General features: G+C 39.7%; 1 long non-coding RNA gene across 1 annotated transcript; it reads left to right on the top strand.

The window, feature by feature from the left end:
- The first annotated feature begins 11,738 nt into the window (after window positions 1–11,738).
- On the top strand, window positions 11,739–18,359 carry LOC128095331 (uncharacterized). Its single transcript, XR_008213221.1, has 2 exons — window positions 11,739–13,891; window positions 18,033–18,359. It is a non-coding gene; the product is annotated as an uncharacterized LOC128095331 (long non-coding RNA).
- Window positions 18,360–18,608: the final 249 nt, after the last annotated feature.

Below are 18,608 nucleotides of genomic sequence, written 5' to 3'. Positions count from 1 at the left end.
GGAAAGTGAACTCAACTTCACCAATGGAAAGAAAATTCCAATGGTACTCTGTGAGATCCCTTCAGAGCTGCTTATACATTTAACCCTTTCTTTATCATAGCCATGGGAAACAAAACTTCCAATAATATTAGCCGCACATCTTCTCTGGGATGCCTATTAGAAACTCTTAGAACTCTCAACTTAATGCCTTAATTAAAGACCTCTAAATTTATTAGCCTTTGCACTAAAAAAATAGCTTAAGAATCCCTTATACAACAATAAAAAATGGCTACCTAATGGCACACTGGACTCCAGTATTTTACAGGAATAATCTAACTTATGCCAGCAAACATGCAAATGGACACGGTTAGTTTATATCCAAGGCTTTTTCTAGGTCAGCTCTAAAACCACCATTCCTGTTTCCTATTCCTCTGCCCATGTGCTCCTATTGATGCCTCATGAATGTAAGGAACCAATTCTTACTGCTTTAAAACCTGCTAATGAACTCCTGCCTTTCCAATCTCCCATTCCCTTTTCTGAGAAACTGCTCCTTTTGCTCCTCCCTCACCTTCCCCTTATCTGATAATCTAGCTGCTTCAACTTCCTAACACAGACCCCTACTTTCTTCCTATTGTCATGGGTTATTGAGCTGCTAAGGAACGCAAACCCAGTCATGCCAACCCAGTGGCCATTCTCCCTTTGAGAAAGGTAGTCAGGGAATATAGACTGGTTAAAGCATATGTCCCTTTCTCACTAGCAGAACATTCTCAAGTAGACAAAATACTGGGTACTTAAATGTCTAATTCTACTTCCTTTATTAAATAATATTAATAAATTACTCATTCCTATAGTCTCACCTTTCATGATATATGCATGAATATTGCTAATAATCTACATCCTGAGGAGAGCAGACAAGTTTGAGAACAGACAAGAATACATGTGGACAAGATCTACCAGACTAATGCAGCCCATCTTCCTGGATCATGTCCACATTGGTATTACAATACCTTAGATGACTCTCTACCTAGGATCACTCTATGAGCTGCTTCCCTTTAAGTCTTCCTAAGGTTGTCTTCAAGCCAGTAAATTATGAAAAGTTAAAACACATAACTCAAGTTAATCAGGAGAACAAGTCTAATTTTCCACAACAAATTTCAAATGTTCTCTTTCAACATACTAATCTAGATCCTAAATGCCCATAGGGCAAACAACTCCTTATGACCTACTTTGTCTAACAGATGTTCCCCAATGCTAGGGCCAATCTTAGGCTTCCAGAGAAAAAGCCCCTGAACCCACAGTCAGAAGACTTAACAGTGGCTTTAAAGGTGTACCATGGGAGACATGAGAAACCCTACAAACAGGACTGTCAAATCTAGCACAGGTTATCTGACCAGCCACTAGAGGACCTCCAGGTCCCTGTTTTAAATGTGGTAGAGAAGGCCATTGTGTTGGTGCCTGCCATGTCCCATGTGAGTCACCTGGGCCTCATCAAAATGCTATCTAAAGGGACATGGGTCAGTAGACTGCCCCTCTGTAGCTCATGTCATGGGGACATCAATCGAATAACACCCCTCCAGCCAATGTCCTAGGCTTGGTGATGGACAATTGATGTAACCCAGATCCTGAACCAAAAGCAGTCATGCCAGACCTGTCATTCCAATCTCCCTGTAATCTGGGTAGGGGGACAGCCTTACTTACCTCAACAAACCCCATGTCTTAATTGTATTTTCACAGGTATATCTCTTACACCAAGTTTTCTTGGTGCAAACATTCCCTTTGTCCCTAATGGGAAGAGATTTTTAGCTAAGGCACTAGCTTCTAGTTCATTTGTGCCCACATTTCCCTCTCACAGATTTGTCAGCAGCTCCTCTCGTCCTCCTCCTTGACACTCAGCCCACTATCTCTGACATGTCATTTCCCTTTCAATCTCTCAGGTGGACCCTATAGTCTTGGATAGCCAGAACCGTTCTGTTGCTAGAAACCATCATTCTATTGTGATCCAGATCCAGCACACAACCAGGTACATCACTCAAACTCAGTACACTCTTTCACTCCAGAGCCTTAGAGGACTTAAGCCTATCATCCCTCATCTTCTTAGAGAAATGTTACTTCATCCAAACTCTTCTCCTTTTAACACCTCTATATTTAGAGTTAAGACTCCTACTAGAATATACCACCTGATTTAAGACCTGCATGTAGACCAGTTTCTAAATGTTCTCACTAAATATAAAACACGGTGCCAAATATAGGGTTGAAAAACTTAGAGATCAGGAAAATTGGAAAAGTCACAAGCAAACTTTACCTCACCATCCCTGCAGCTTCCAAAAGCAAGCTACTTACTGTTTTACCCATGACTGTATTGCATTGCTCTTATGCCCATTAATTGGCAATATTAGCCCAGCTATCTCTTTTTTACATTGTATGTCTGTACAGAATTCAAGGTCTATATGATTGGTACTGGCCTTTAGATGTATATCACCATGCTTTCCTCTGTTCCCTGGTATATGTTATTCAAATTAACACACCTCCTCTTCTAAATTTTTGAACTGTTGTAGTTATGGAGTATCAAATTCCAAAATCCAGCTCTCCACTCATCAGGTCACCTATTTGGGTATAAACATCACCACATCGTACCAGGCTATAGCTTCTGATAGAAAGCATCTAATTAAGTCTTTTGCAAGCTGCTCTACTAATCCGGATATTCTCTCCTTTCAAGGAATGGCAAACTCCTTGTAGTCCTGCATTACATCGAACCTGTAGACTGCAAGCATTTTTATTCTATCTGTCTGACTCATATTCAAATACACATAGATTAGGAACCAATAAGAAGAGAGCTGTCTAAAGTAGAAGGGAGAGGAATTGACGGCAATGAATTTGGAGATGTCCATTGGAGCTGCTGACTAATCTTTCTCTCCCTCCATCATGTGTGTTGTAAAAGGTGAGGGGGAAACTGAAAAGGGAAGAAATGATAAAATGAAATTACCATGGGCTCACCCTCCAACAAACAGTAGATTACTGACTTATTGTCTCTTGTGGGGTTATGTGTACCAGCCACCCCGTAAATACATGACTGTGCATCCTCTGTCTATCAGTCAGGAAGATACCTTAGGCATTCCATGACCTTGCCTACTAAGTTTGACTAAGGTATATGGTTATGTAACCTGCATGCAGCTTGATTACATAGTCTATGTTCCTGCATGGCATAGCTATGTGAGTCATGAATAAGCCTGCAAACAAGACTGTCAAATTTAGCACAGGCTATCTGACCAGCCACATGAAGGCCTCCAGGTGCCTGTTTTAAATGTTGTAGAGAAGGCCATTGGACTTGAGACAGCCCTTCACCATGAAGGCCACCTGGGCCTCATCCAAAATGCTATCAATAAGGACATAGGTCAGTTGACTGCCCCTATGTAACTCATGACATGGGGACATCAATCAAAGACCAACATACAGGAAATCTCTTACCCTGGGTAATGGACAACTGAGGTACTCAATCCTTACCCAAGGACAGTCATGTCATACCAAAACCTAGACTAGCCATTACTGTATAGGGATGATCTATTTCCTTCCTTTGAATACTGAAGGACATTACTGCATCCTATGCAAGTTGTTGGGGTCTGACCTGTCATTCCAATCTCCCTGTTGTCTGGGTAGGGGGACAACCTTACTTACCTCACCAAACACCATGACTTAAATGTATTTTCACAGGTATATCTCTTACACACCCTTTTGTATGTGCAAACCTGCCCTGTGTACCTAATGGGAAGAAGTTTTTTAACTAAGGCACTAGTTTCTATTTTATTTGTGCCCACATTTCCCTACCACAGATTTGTCAGCAGCTCCTCTCCTCCTCCTCTTTGACACTCAGACCTCTGTCTCTGACATGTCATTTCCCTTTCAATCTCTAATGTGGACCCCAAAGTCATGGATGGCCAGACACCTAATGTTGCTAGAAAACAACACTCTATTGTTATCCAGTTCCAGCACACTACCTGGTACATCACTCAAACTCAGTACACACTTTCACTCCAGAGCCTTAGAGGACTTAAGCCTATCATCCCTGAACTTCTCAGAAAGAAGCTACTTCATCCAAATTCTTCTCCTTTTAACACTTCTATACTTAGAGTTAAGAAGCCTAATAGAATCTACCACCTGATTTAAGACCTGCATGTAGACAAGTTTCTAAATGGTCTCACTAAACAAAAAATACAGTGCCAAATACAGGGGTGAAGTCTTAGAGATCAGGGAAATTGGAAAAGTCACAAGCAAACTTTATCTCACCAACCATGCAGCTTCCAAATGGAAGCTACTTGCTGTCTTACACATGCTTTTATTGCCTTGCTCTTATGTCCTTTAATTGGCTATATTAGCCCAGCTATCTCTTCTTTACATTGTATGTCTGTAAAAAACCCCAACGTCTTTATATTTGGTACTAGAGTTAATGGAGTATGTCGCCATGCTTTGCTCTGTTCCCTAGTATGGCCTTGAACACACAGAGACCCTGTCTGATAAGTCATCTGATTGAGAGTGTGACTCCTGACATTTGGTTACTTAAAATGGCTGACCTTTCCTGCCTGATCTCCAGCAATCTTTAATAAAGCATAAATAAAATATCACCACATTTTAGCACAAATAAAATATGACTATACCTGCAGTTCATTAGATCTTCAGGGGGCTCTCAATCCTGTAATGCCTGGACTTTACACAATTCTTTACACTATCCCTTCAGAAACCACACACTACTCAGTTCTAGATCTCATGGATACCTTGTTTTCCATACCTCTCAGCCCTCTGTCTGAAAATATCTTGTCCTTATCCTGAACAGCCGCTGACACTTACCTGTATATGTACCTAACTTGGACTGTCTTGACACAGATTTATGGACATCCCATGAATTTTTCATCAATCCCCAGCTTCTGGCTTGCTCTCCTTCTCCCTCATTGGTTTAACTTTTACAATTAGTAGATAACTTTCTACTCTGTGGCCCATAATTATAAGTTATTCAAACTAACACCTCTCCTCTTCTAAATTTTTTGTACAGGTGGAGTTATGGAGTCTCAAGTTCCAAAATGCAGCTGTCCACTCCTCAGGTCACCTATTTGGGTGTAAACATCATCTCATCATACTAGGCTATAGCTTCAGTCAGAAAGTATCTAATTCAGTCTTGTGCAGGCTGCTCTACTAAACAGGATATTCTATCCTTTCTAGAAATAAGCTGACTACTTGTAATCCTGTGTTCAATATTTTTAATCTCCTCGCTCACCCCACATATGAGGCAGCTCAGGAATCCTGCATGAATCCTTCATCCATCCTATTATTAATCCTCTCCAGAAATTCCATTGGGCTCTGCTTCAAGACTCTGCACTACACCTCCCTGATCAACTCATCCATACCTTCTCTGTCTATGTAACAGAGAGGGATATACCCTTAGAACTCTAGAGCACCAGCAGGGACCCTCCATTACACCTGCAGCATACCTGTCAACAAAACTACACCTCACCACACAGGGAAGGTCACCAATTATTTGTGATTTGGGGGCTGTTAAGCTACTTAAAAGTGAATCAAAGAAACTAACCTTTGGGTCACCTAAAGCATCATCTTCCCACCATAATTAGTCCCTTCTTTTAACTTATAAAGTCTTACAAATTTTTTCAACTTTCTGAGTTTTTTCTTTCCAAATGATATTACTGGAAGATACCACATTTACTTTCCAGACTTGCCCACTTGTTTATATTCAATCCTCCTTCCTAGAACTAGTGCTAAAGGAAGTTTTGCCTCATCCTTCACACACACAGGAGTGCATATTGCCTCAGGACACTTATACCTGGTACACAGATGGCAGCTCCTTTTTACATAATGGGACCCGTAAAGCAGGATATGCCATAGTGTCAGATACTGGTGTGGTAGACTCAAAGACATACACTACTAACCAACAGGCTGAGCTAATGTCTCTCACCTGTACCTTCCACTTGGCACACGGGTAATTCCTAAATTTATACATACTCCAAATATGCTTTTTATTTTTGTTTTGAAAGACAAATAACTCTGTGTAATTTTGGTGCCTCTCCTGAACCTTGCTCTGTAGACCATGCTAGCTTTGAACTCACAGACATCTGCCTGGGTCTGACTCCCAAGTGCTGGTATTAAAGGCATATGCCACTACCACTAGCAGCCAAATAAACTTTTCATATCCCCCTTTACCGCACTCATATCTGGAAAAAGCACTGGCTTGTCACAGTAAAAGGACAATTCATAATTAACTCAAGTCAAATAATGGTCATGATAAAAGCTTCCTATTTCCCAAATTTAATAGGAATTATTCATTCTCATTCTCACCAGATTGACAGCTCTATCATCTGTAAGTGAAATAAGTGTATCAACCTGGCATCTAGGACAGTCAGTGGCAGTCTAGAGCCCAAACTCATGTCCTTCACCACAGGCAATACATATATTTCAACCCACATCCTCACAGTTATCTCCTGTCACTACACAAATTCTCTCCTATCTACACCAGCCCTTTCACCCTAATATTCTTGCTCTGTTTTAGTTCATAGAAGGGAACCTACAGCCTACCTGCAGTGAGATGTTCTGTATGTCTGAATATGTTGTTCTGATTGGTTAATAAATAAAGTGCTGATTGTTCAGTAGGCAGGCAGGAAGTATAGGTGGGACAAAGAGAGAGAAGAATTCGGGAAAGTGGAAGGCTGAGTGAGGTAGGTGCGGCCAGTTGCCATGATGAGAGGCAACATGTTTAAAAAACAGTAAGCCAAGAGACACGTGACAACTCACAAATTAATAGAAATGGGTTAATTTAAGATATAAGAACAGTTAATGAGAAGCCTAAGCCATTAGGCCATACAGTTTGTAATAATATGTCTCTGTGTGTTTGCTTGGTTCTGAGTGCCATGGGATCTGGGAAGGAACAGGATAACTTCAGCTACACCTACCTCTGAGGACTTTCAGTCCTTAAAATCTATAACTGCCTACTGTAAAAGTTGTCAGAAGACAGAATTCAGTTCCACATTTTGGAGCCCACATTTCCACACTAACCAGGTTAGAGGGTCGCTTCCAAGGCCTGACTGGCAGCTCAATTTTACCCATATGCCCACAGTCAGACGAATTAAATGACTCCTCATGGTTCAGGACTCATTTACGAGTTGTGTAGAGATATTTCATATTTCTAATAAGTGGCCTCAGACAATCCCTGACCTCCTTCTCCAGGATTTGGGATCCCTGAATTTCTTCAGTGTGGTAGTAGTCTGGAGTTCACCTTCCAGAATTTCCAGACCATATTTAAGCTCTTAATACACCTTGATATTTTCATATCCCTTACCATCATAAGTCCTCAGGGAATATACAGTATACCAATAATTTTTAAAACACAATCTTATTAAGATGCCAACAGAAATTCACCCTGATTTGGTGATATTATTGTTTTTAGCTCTTTTCATGATAATGGACACTTAGAAAGCAAGCCCTATCAATCCCACCATTTGAACTCATGTATGGGTTATTAGCTCTAACCCCTGGCTTCTGATCCAAACCTTTACCTCTCCTTGATCACCTCCTCCGTCCTCTGCACTATCACCTCTGCTGTCTCTGTGGAATTTTGGTGTCTACTCCTTACACCAGCCATGTGGTAATCCATGCACAATCCTCTATCCTCATTGGGGATCAGGTCCTTCTTTCCCCTTCAGTCCAGCAAAACTCAACCCTTTACACTAAATGGAAGGTACCCTTCAAGTGACTTCTTGTAACCCCCCACAGGGGCTAAACTTGAGGGCTTTCCCCACTGAATACATCTCCACAGCCTGAAACCTTATATCCTGCCCTCACCCAAGAGAAATTCTTCCTCATACACAGTAAAACAAACAGGGCCCCAGTCCTTAACTTCCAGAGGACATCTAGATTAATGCCTTGTTACCAATTTCAAAAGAATGTGCTTTCTCACACACATTCATTCTCACTGAATTGTGAACTCCATAAGTTTTTTCTTCTTCCTGATTCCCTCTTCAAGTTCTCCTGTCCCTACTACATATTCTGCTTCATCAGTTTCCCTCTCTTGACTCTAATAACATATTCAAATTTCTAATTAAATATCCAGCTAATTGTTACAAGACCAATATAAGCCATACATCTGGAGACACAAGAAATATCAAAATATACCCAAAATATACTGGTAAGAAACCCTAATGGACCAGAGGTATAAACACCTCATTGTCAAAAGGGTCTTCACTTTGTAAAATCAAACTTTAATATAACAATCTATCATTGTTAAATGCCCTCAGCAAGTTATCTCCTGTGTCTGTTCAATACTAAAAAATTAAAGGAAACATGTGCCTTAAGGTTTGTCTCAGGAGAAGATAAAAATACCTAATTGAAAATGGTAAAAAAAAAAATAATGCATGATCCATATTCCTTTATCTCCCTCTCCTTCTCCTCCTGGAGATATCATTCTGTATAAATAAAATGCTGATTGGTCAGTAAACAGACAGAAAGTATAGGCAGTATGAGCAGAGAAGGGAATTCTGGGAACATGAAGGCTGAGGCAGAGAAACACTGCCAGCAGCAGGGAGGAGAATCATGATGTAAGATACCAGTAAGGCACGAGCCACATGGCAAAGTATAGAGTAATAGAAATGCGTTAATTTAAGATATAAGAACAGATAGCAAGAAGCCTGACATGGCCATACAGTTTATATGCACTGTAAGTCTCTGTGTGTTTATTTGGTTGGGTCTGAGCAGCTTCAGGAATGGTGGGTGAGAGAGATTTGTCCTGACTTTGGACCAGGAAGGACCTGGAAAACTCTAGCTACATTCTCCATTCTTCTCTCTTTCTCTTTCTTTGTCTTTGTCTCTGTCTCTGTCTGTCTCTTTCTATCGCTTTTGCTAACATTAAACAATAAAATTCTGATAGCAGCAGAGTACTTAACATTATAATATCATGGCTAGCAGCTCAAGATTTTTAAATTCCTTTTGATTGCTCCATAATATTTTTAACATTTGTATTCTTGGTAAATTTTAAACTTCTTCTAAGCCCTACAGCCAGCTTGGATCCACCTGGGCAATCCAGATCACCGTTAGATATGTATCTTTCACCTTCACTGGTCATAGGATGTACCTTCCTCTTCCTGGGGACCTCGCAAGATAATTTTTTTCTCACATTCTTTTTCTGCATCTCCAGCAACTTGTCAATTTCACAGGGCCCAAACCAGAAGAAAATATTTAGCTACCTCCAATTGTCCAGCTACCTCTTGGAAAGCCCCCTTCCCTACCCCCAATATTACTTAATGCCCAACTAGTCAGCTTGAAGTAGTTCTGGGTGGAACAGAACCCCCATTCCCATTTATCTGCCACCCTTAACTCCCTATGTTTTCCTATAACTACAAGTGTAGTAGGAATGTTACAAATCCTATCCACACCTAACTAAATAACCATGCATACACTGACCATTAGTCAGGCACAATGCTTAGTCATCCCAGATCATTGCATCCTTTGTAATCCCTGTGCTAGATGAACATGGAATATGCTTGAAGCTTCATCAAGTAAATTATGTGCATGTGGACATAGCTGCACAAGACCATGAGCACATGCTCAGGCAACCAACAATTGCAGATTCCACCCATTCCCTGGCCACCTTTTCCACACCATTCACTTCTAGTATGCCTATTGCACAATCCCTCTTTGCCCTTCCCAATTAACATTCTTCCACTGGGATTTATTGCACTTTTTGTTTTCTCTAACATGGTAAATAGCAATAAAATAAATAATAGATGTGCTGAGAGAACTTCCAGCTGATTGGCCTAGATTCTATCTATTTACAAGAAAGTCTTCATTCTTGTCTCGACTTTGCTGATTGTGACTGTGAGCTGTCAAGTGCATCTGGCTGTTGTCTCTGTGATTGGTTTGTGTCAGAAAATTATGTGTGTTTTCTTATGTAGTAGAATTATAATTATGATATATAATTACACATATTGTTGCATAATTATAAATTATAATCATAGTTTTACATGTAGTTGAATAATAATACATAATATATTTATATCTATTAGGGTGCTCTACAAAATCTATTAGGATTAAGGAAAAAATGTGGATTTCATGCTTTCTTCAAAATAGTGCCAACAGTAATATAATATCTCACAGTGTCTTAATGATAAAAAATATAGTAAGATAAATTTATTTTATAAAAGAAAAATACACATATGTTTATATTCTCAGCAATTATGTTGTCTACTATAAGTCCCTAGAAGTGATGACACAGTTACATTTGAAAGAGCTGTAGCAGTAGTCATGGCTCTTGTTAGCTGAGCCATGAATTCGGGCTCTCAGAGATCCAGGTGGTGGGATGTGACAACAACAAATGCCATGAGCCAAAACATACAATAACTTGAGTCCTCTAAAACAGAAACTGTCATAGTAGGTCAGGATCTGTCTCATGAGATCAAAAACAACACATGTGATTATTAAAGAGAGATCCAGACAGAGAAAAAATGTCTAAACTGTTTACAGTGTGTTTAAAAATATACCCAATACCAGTGTCTCCGCTGTTCTTTTGTAATCCACACACACATATCCTACAAGAAAAATTATGTGGATTCTCCAGGATATAAAACCACAGTATTTGGTTAAATTTTGCTGGACCATTTTTTGTTTTATATAGGATGTCCTTTTAACAATTTTTTATACCATCAGGATGTTAGAAACAATCCCTTAAGACATAGATAGACCTATTATGCCCACTTCTAATCATCCTTCTTTATGAAGGCAAAATTGCAGCTTAAATGATTACAAATCAACAAGGTAAAGTTGATGGTTTTACCAGCCATTTCAAAATGTCATAAATTTGACAAGAAGTTAGCTGTTCAAATTGTCCCAATGTTTTGGGACCCAAAGATATATCTTGAGTTCTCATACTAATTTTTTTTCAGAAATGCAGATATTTGTCATTGACAGGAAGACACACTCTGCCCAATATCATAAACTAGCATATTCCACATGGCCATGGAGAAAGTAGATCCAGAAAGAGAACTTTCATCTCTAACTTCACTGAAAACATGTAATTTCATACTGTCTTGTAACTATTTATCATTGCAGCCACATGTAACATTGACTGCTACCGTCATAAAATAATAGCATATTTTACATTAGTATTACACAATATCTCAACTGCTCAAATGGTAAAGACTTTATAAGGTGCCAGGCATTGTGTCATATGCCTTTAATGCCAGCACTCGGAAGGCCGAGGCAGGCACATCCCTGTGAGTTCTATGCAAGCCTGGTCTACACAGTGAGATCCAGGACAAGAAAAAAACTATGCAGAGAAACCCTATCCCAAAAATCCAAAAAAAAAAAAAAATTCCTAAAATGGCTACACCTAAACACCATATTCTATATAGAGGGTGAGTTAGTCATGTATACATTTGTAGATGAACAATTAGGTAAAATAACATTAGTAAACAGAGGTGTTTATTTTAATAGTTTGCAGTGCTGATATTAAATTGAAGGAGCCAAAAGATTTGTGAAATAATCTAAATGTATACATGAATAGAATTCTAAACTGTGTCAAGATAGTGTACTAATGCATATGAATCTGTGTATATGTATATATACATATATATATGCATGAGCAACCTCAAACCTATACACATATACAATTTACATAAATATTATAATTAATTGAAATGCAAAATAGAATATATAGAGAGATATTATGAAAACGTAATTCCTTATACTGTAAATAAGTGTCAGAGTTTCTCACTCATGTGACAGCAATTCGTTATTTCTTTGAAATTATGTTCAAAGGTATGCCTTTAGTGTAACCGTGAATCTCAACAGACCATTTCAAAAATACACTAACACCGCATAATATGATGGAAAGAAGCTCTTTTTGAAGTCCCTACATATTAATGTCATCATAGAAGACAAATCCATCTGCTGCTATTTAGAAGATTCGCTGGGATTGACTGCATATGTTAGGACAGAAGTTTTTTTTGTGTGTGTTAGTGGATTAAAATGAGGAAGAAAAAAATTTCCCTCTCTCAGATGCTACATACCCTGAAAGGGAAAATAGTGAGCAACTTTCAAATGACAGACTCATAGAAAAACAATTTCTTTCCTTCTGCCAAGGTCATAGAGAAATTAACTAAGTCCTAATGACAGGGATATACTAACATATATGTTCATCACTTGGCACTAATCACAGACATACTTCACACAATATTTGGGAAACAACACAATGATGTGCAGAGTGGGTCTTACTATAGAGACAGAGATGCTTTTGGGTATTATGTTCTGAAGTTTAATGTCTTCTGCAAAACAATACCTGAGATCCCCACATATTTGTGTTGAAGAGATGGCAGAAAGAACCATGGAGAATCAGAGGTGGTTGATGATTCCAATGTACCAACATTTTCCAGTCTCAACTTTACTATAGGACATAGGAATTCAGAGTTGTGGGTGGAGACACAAGAAAAGATCTGCACTTATTCAATGCATACAAAAATAAATACAAAAGGAATAAGGAAATATGGTGTGTTTATTATTTTACAGGGAAGTACTGAATAAATCTCTGAAATCAGCAATAAATGTTTGATTTCCAACCAGGCTCATGCCTTGTCAGATTTCATATATTGGAATGGCCTAACAATTAGAAAAGAATATGTACAAGGGATTCTGCATGCCAGAACACAGTAATAAAGCAAAAGAATGCAAAGTTGAGCCTGTGCGAACCTATATGGCAAAACGATGATAACAAGTAATTTTCCTGTGCTATAATTTATGATCCATATTTTATTTTCTTAGGTGATAGGTAGGGTAGTGTCTACAAATATTACTAATCGATATTTTCAGTGACTCTGAAGATCATGATGGAATGTACAGTGCCCTAGGCATCCCCACAATTAATCTCCCAGGGTAGAGGAAAGAGCAGGATTTCGCTAGTCTCTGCAGATACTAAAGACTTAACAAAATTATCTTCCTTGCCCATAGAGCAGAACTTCAAGCCTGATACACAGATGCCATATCGTTAAGGGAAGAAGTAACTTGAGAAGAAGAAAAGGGCAGGATTCCTCTAGGCTCTGCAAGATAGGAACATATCAAGTGAATTCAAACTAACAGAGGGAGGCCTCATCTTTAAAGACAAGCAGTATATGCAGAAGCAGGATCTGCTTGCTGCACATTTGACAGGATTAGGTGAATCAGGGCTGTAATGGTGGGAATCAAACAATGTCTGAATTTGCAAATTTCCAAGGGCTCTGTTTCTTGTGCATGCTAGGATCAATCAGCTTTGTCTAGGTCAATGTACAATAGGGTTTTGGTTATACCCATGAGCACCTGACAACCCAAATATAGCCAGAGCCTGACAGGTAAGGACCTGCTCTGCTCACAACTGTATTAACTCTCCTTGCTTCTGAACAAGGGGTGTGTGCTTTCCATTTGTGTCTGGAATAGGAACCTGTTAGAGCCCATTTACCCAGCAAGTTTGCATAGAGAGGATGATGGGACCATGGGCTGAGTACAGGTGACTAAGATTGTATACAATGTGCTGTGCTGGGGGGAGGTCTTTTCCTCCACCCCTTGGCATTCCTTTAAATACCTTATGCCACACGGATTTAAATCCAGGCAATCTGGAGGCTAATCTGTTATTTCTGTTACTCCCCCTCCTTATCATTCTACCTAATATTTCCTGCTGCTTCTAAGCAAGAGTACTCTGGGGAAATGTGGGAGTCGGGAATGCCCCTTGCATAGGATCCAATCAGGAGAGTGATCTCAAATCTACCAATGGAAAGCAAATCCTGTGGCACTCTTTGAGATCTGCTTCAGAGCTGCTGAGTCATTTCACCCTCTCAAGTAAATGTGTGCTGCAGCGCTGCAGCTATAAAAACGAAACTGAAAATGGATGACTGGAAAAAAGGTAATGTATCTTGGGACAAAAATGCCATTCCCAAATGAGAAAAGCATGCTGTGGTAAGTAGGGGGTGATCATGCTTCCAGCTACTTGGCCCTGAATGTCTACTTGAAAGCCTTGCTTTCCACCTGCCGATGGCTGATTATGATTTGGGGCTTTCAACTGTACCTTTCAGAGAACAGTTTCCGATATGCTATTTTAGATTCCCCAAATGCACTTTATGTGGAATTTGACACTTGAAATTTTCACAGAATCCCAGGTGGCTGTGAGAATATTCCCTGACTCAGTCATTTTTTAAATGGGTCTACTGCAGGAGCAAATGATCAATACATCCCTGTTTTATGTCAGGTATTTCTCCCAACATAAGACTTCTTTGCCAACAATGTGATAATGCACAATTCTGGACTGAGGCAGAGATCACAGATACTAAGGTGAAGCAGTGGCTTTAGTGGCACATTTCCTGCACAGCACACAGGTGCAGGTGACTCGGAGCAGGAATGTGGGGAATCCTCACAAATCCCTGCCTATCTCTAGGCATATATTTCCTTGGTCTTTTGCAGCTCTCAGGGACAGTATTCATTCTCTGGAGGTGTTTTGAACAGAACTCCTGCCTAATTTCAGCTGCAAGCTGGAATTTAGCCAGGAGCCCAGCTGGTAAAACCCTTCAGTGCAGGCATTTTTGTTTCATCGGACTGCCTCCTATTTGAATAGACATAGATTAGGAACCAATAAGGTGTGAGATCTCAAACCCAGGAATAGAAAGCAAATGACATCAGTGAATTTAGTGATCTCCATCAGAGCTGCTGACTCATTTATCCTCCCCCCTCCTGTTTTCTTAAAGAAGCACAGAAACTGAAAAGGGAGCACAGGATAAAACGTAATTTAACCAAGGCTCTGACACCAACTAACAGTACAAAACTGTCTGATGTTGGCTGGTGGGCTGAGTGAGTTTTCAGCTGCTTTGTCCTAAAATCTACCTATCTACAGGACAGGCTCTATTCCTCTCTGCACGTTTCTCAATGTGACACTGGTCTGCCAAGTGCATCTGACAGCTGTCTCTGTGGTCCTTTTATTTCCTTTTTTTCTGTTTTTTTTTGTTTGTTTGTTTTTTAGAAATTGGGTGTCTCTGTGTAGCTTTTGTGCCTGTCCTGGATTTCCTTCTCTAGCACATGCTGGCCTCTAGCTCACCAAGTTTAGCCTGGCTGTGCCTCCCAAGTGCTAGCATTGATTTATGAACTGCCGCCTTGCAGGTCTTCAAATGGCTGATCCTAAACCTTACAGAAATAATTCACCCCTTCCCTCTATGTAACAGAAAGATAGGGTTATGCCCTAGGTGCCCAAGGGCATCATCTGTGCCCCCATTTGCACGTGTAGCATACCTGTCAGTAAAACTAGACCTCTCCACACAGGGATGGGCACTTTGCATTCGTGCTTTAGCAGCTGCTGTGCTCCTTATTTGGGAATCAAAGAACTTAAACATTGAGACACTCATGTGATAGGACTGAAGGTTAATCAGCATGTTATGGACTAAATGATGAGGAACAAAATTTCTCACTCTAATGAGCTACATACCCTTAAAGATAAAATAGTGAGCAACTCCCAAATGACATTTTGTCATAGTGACCAAATAATCAGGGGAGGAATCAAGTAATTATTCAAGAAAAGAAGAATAGGTTTGTTTATTATTACCAAATGAAGTATTAAATGCCTGTCTGACATCATCAATAACTAACTGACTTTCAATTAAGTTAATGCCCTCTTTTCTTTCATATATACAAATGGACTGAGAAGTAGGAAAATTCAAGTACAAGAGACTCTTTATGCAAAAACCCCATGATAATGCAAACCAAGAATGCAAAGTTGATCCTGTAAATCCGTAAAAGACATCAGGATATTAACAAGTAATTTTCCAGTGCTATACTTTATTTTCCATACTTTATTGCCTTTGGTGACAGAGAGAGAAGTGACTGCAAATGTTACTGCTCTATATTTTCAGTGTCTCTATGGTTCATGAATAAAACTACAATGTCATAGCCATTTCCACAATAAATCGCCCAGGGAAGAGGAAACAGCAGATTTCACTAGTCTCTGCCAGATACTAAAGCCTCAAGAAAATCAACTTACTTGCCAATAGAGCAGGACATCAAAACTGGCACAGGGATGCTATATCCTTAAGGAAAGCAGTAGCTTCAGAAGAAGGGAAGAGCAGGACTCCCCTATTTGATGCCAGATCCTAAAGCCTGAAGACCAACATACAGGCAATTTCTTAACCTGCATAATGGACAACTGAGGTACTCAGGTCTTTACCCACCAAAAGTGATGTCATACCAAGAACTAGAGAAGCCATTATTGTACAGGGATGATCTATTTCCTTCCTTTGCACACTGGAGGCCATTATTGCATCTTGTGCAAGTTTTGGGGTCTTACCTGTCATTCCAATATCCCTGTTGTCTTGGTTGAGGGACAGCCTTAATTACCTCACCAAACACCATGACTTAAATATATTTTCATGGGTATATCTTTTACACACATTTTTGTTTATGGAAACCTGCCCTGTGCACCTAATGGGAAGAGATTTTTTTAGCTAAGGCACTCACATCTGTTTCATTTGTGCCCACATTTCCCTACCACAGATTTGACAGCAGGTCATCTCCTCCTCCTCCTCTTTGACACTCAGCCCTCTATCTCTGACATGTCATTTCCCTTTCAATCTCTAATATGGACTCCAATGTCGTGGATGGCCAGACTCCTTCTATTGCTAGAAACCATCACTCTATTGTTATCCATTTCCAGCACCCTACCTGGTACATCACTCAAACTCAGTATACTCTTTCACTCCAGAGCCTTAGAGGACTTAACCCTATCATCCCTGAACTTCTCAGAAAGAAGCTACTTCATCCAAACACTTCTCCTTTTAACACCACTATATTTAGAGTTAAGAATCCTAATAGAATATACCACCTGATTTAGACCTGCATTTATTCAAGTTTCTAAATGGTCTCTTTAAATGAAAAACACAGTGCCAAATATAGGGGTGAAGACTTAGTGATCAGGGAAATTGGAAAAGTCACAAGCAAACCTAACCTCACCAACCCTGCAGCTTCCAAATGCAAGCTACTTGCTGTCTTACACATGCTTTCATTATCTTGCTCTTATGCCTTTAATTGGCTACATTGGCCCCACTATCTCTCTTTTTTATATTGTATGTCTCTACAAAACCCCAATGTCTTTATGTTTGGTACTGGAGTTAATGGAGTGTGTCACCCTGGTTTGCTCTGTTCCCTAATATGGTCTTGAACACACAGAGACCCTGTCTGATAAGTGTTCTTAGTGAGGGTGTGTGCTGCCTGTATTTATGTTTACTGAAAATGGCTGGCCTTTCATGCCTGATCTCCAGCAAGCTTTAATAAAGCATAAATAAAATAGCAACACATTTTAGCACAAATAAAATATCACTACACCTGCAGTTCATTAGATCTTCAGGGGTTCTCTCAATCCTGTAATGACTGGACTTTACTCAATTCTTTACACCATCCTTTCAGAAACCACACACTACTCAGTTCTAGGTCTCAAGGATACCTTCTTTTCCAGACCTCTCCACACTCTGTCTCAAAATATTTTGTCCTTATCCTGGACAGACGCTAACATTTACCTGTATTTGTAGCTAACTTGGACTGTTTTGACACACAGATTTATGGACGTCCCACAAATTTTTCATCAATCCCCAGCTTCTGGCTTGCTCTCCTTCTCCCTCATTGGCTTTAACTTTTACAATTAGTAGATAACAATCTACTCTGTGGTCCACAAGTATAAGTTTCTCAAACTAATATCTCTCCTCTTCTAAATGTTTTGTACACCTTGATTTATGGAGTCTCAAGTTCTAAAATGCAGCTCTCCACTCCTCAGGTCACCTATTTGGGTGTAAACATTACCACATCATCCAAGGTTATAGTTTCAGATAGAATGCATCCAGTTCAGTCTTTTGCAGGCTGCTCTACTAAACAAGATATTCTATCATTTCTAAAAAAAGCTGACTCCTTATTATCCTGTGTTTAATTTTTTTTAATCTCCTGGCTCACCGCTTATATGAGGCAGCTCAGGGATCCTGCATGAATCCTTTATTCACCCCATTATTAATTCTTTCCAGAAATTCCAATGGACTCTGCTTCAGGACTCTGCACTACAATTCCCTGATCAACTCATCCATCCCTTCTCCGTCTATGAAACAGAAAGAGAATGATATACTCTTGGGACTCTTGGGCAAGAGCAGGGACGCTCCATTGTACCTGTAGCATACCTGTCAAAAAACTACACCTCACCACACAGGGAGGGTCACCAATCATATGTGATTCGGGGGCTGTTAAGTTCCTTAATAGTGAATCAAATAAATGAAATTTTGGGTCACCTAATCCATCACCTTCCCACAATAATTTGTTCCATCTTTTAACTTATAAAGTCTTACAAACTTTTTCAACTTCCGTGTTTTTTTCTCTCCAAGTGTTATTACTGGAAGATACTACACTTTCTTTCCAGACTTCCCACTTGTTAAAATTTCAATCCTTCTTGCTCGAATGAGTGTTGACTATTCCACATCTCACTACTGCACTTAAATCCTAAAGGAATTTTTGCCTCATCCTTCACACACACAGGAGTGCACATTGCCTCAGGCCACTTATACCTGGTACACAGATGGCTGCTCCTTTTTACATGATGGGACACAAAG

Source organism: Peromyscus californicus, unplaced genomic scaffold (genome assembly GCF_007827085.1).
Source record: "Peromyscus californicus insignis strain IS unplaced genomic scaffold, ASM782708v3 Scaffold_4__1_contigs__length_199733344, whole genome shotgun sequence".
In the NCBI taxonomy this organism is placed as follows: Eukaryota; Metazoa; Chordata; class Mammalia; order Rodentia; family Cricetidae; genus Peromyscus; species Peromyscus californicus.
The sequence above is the reverse complement of the archived record's forward strand: the minus strand, read 5'-3'. Positions and strand labels throughout refer to the sequence as shown.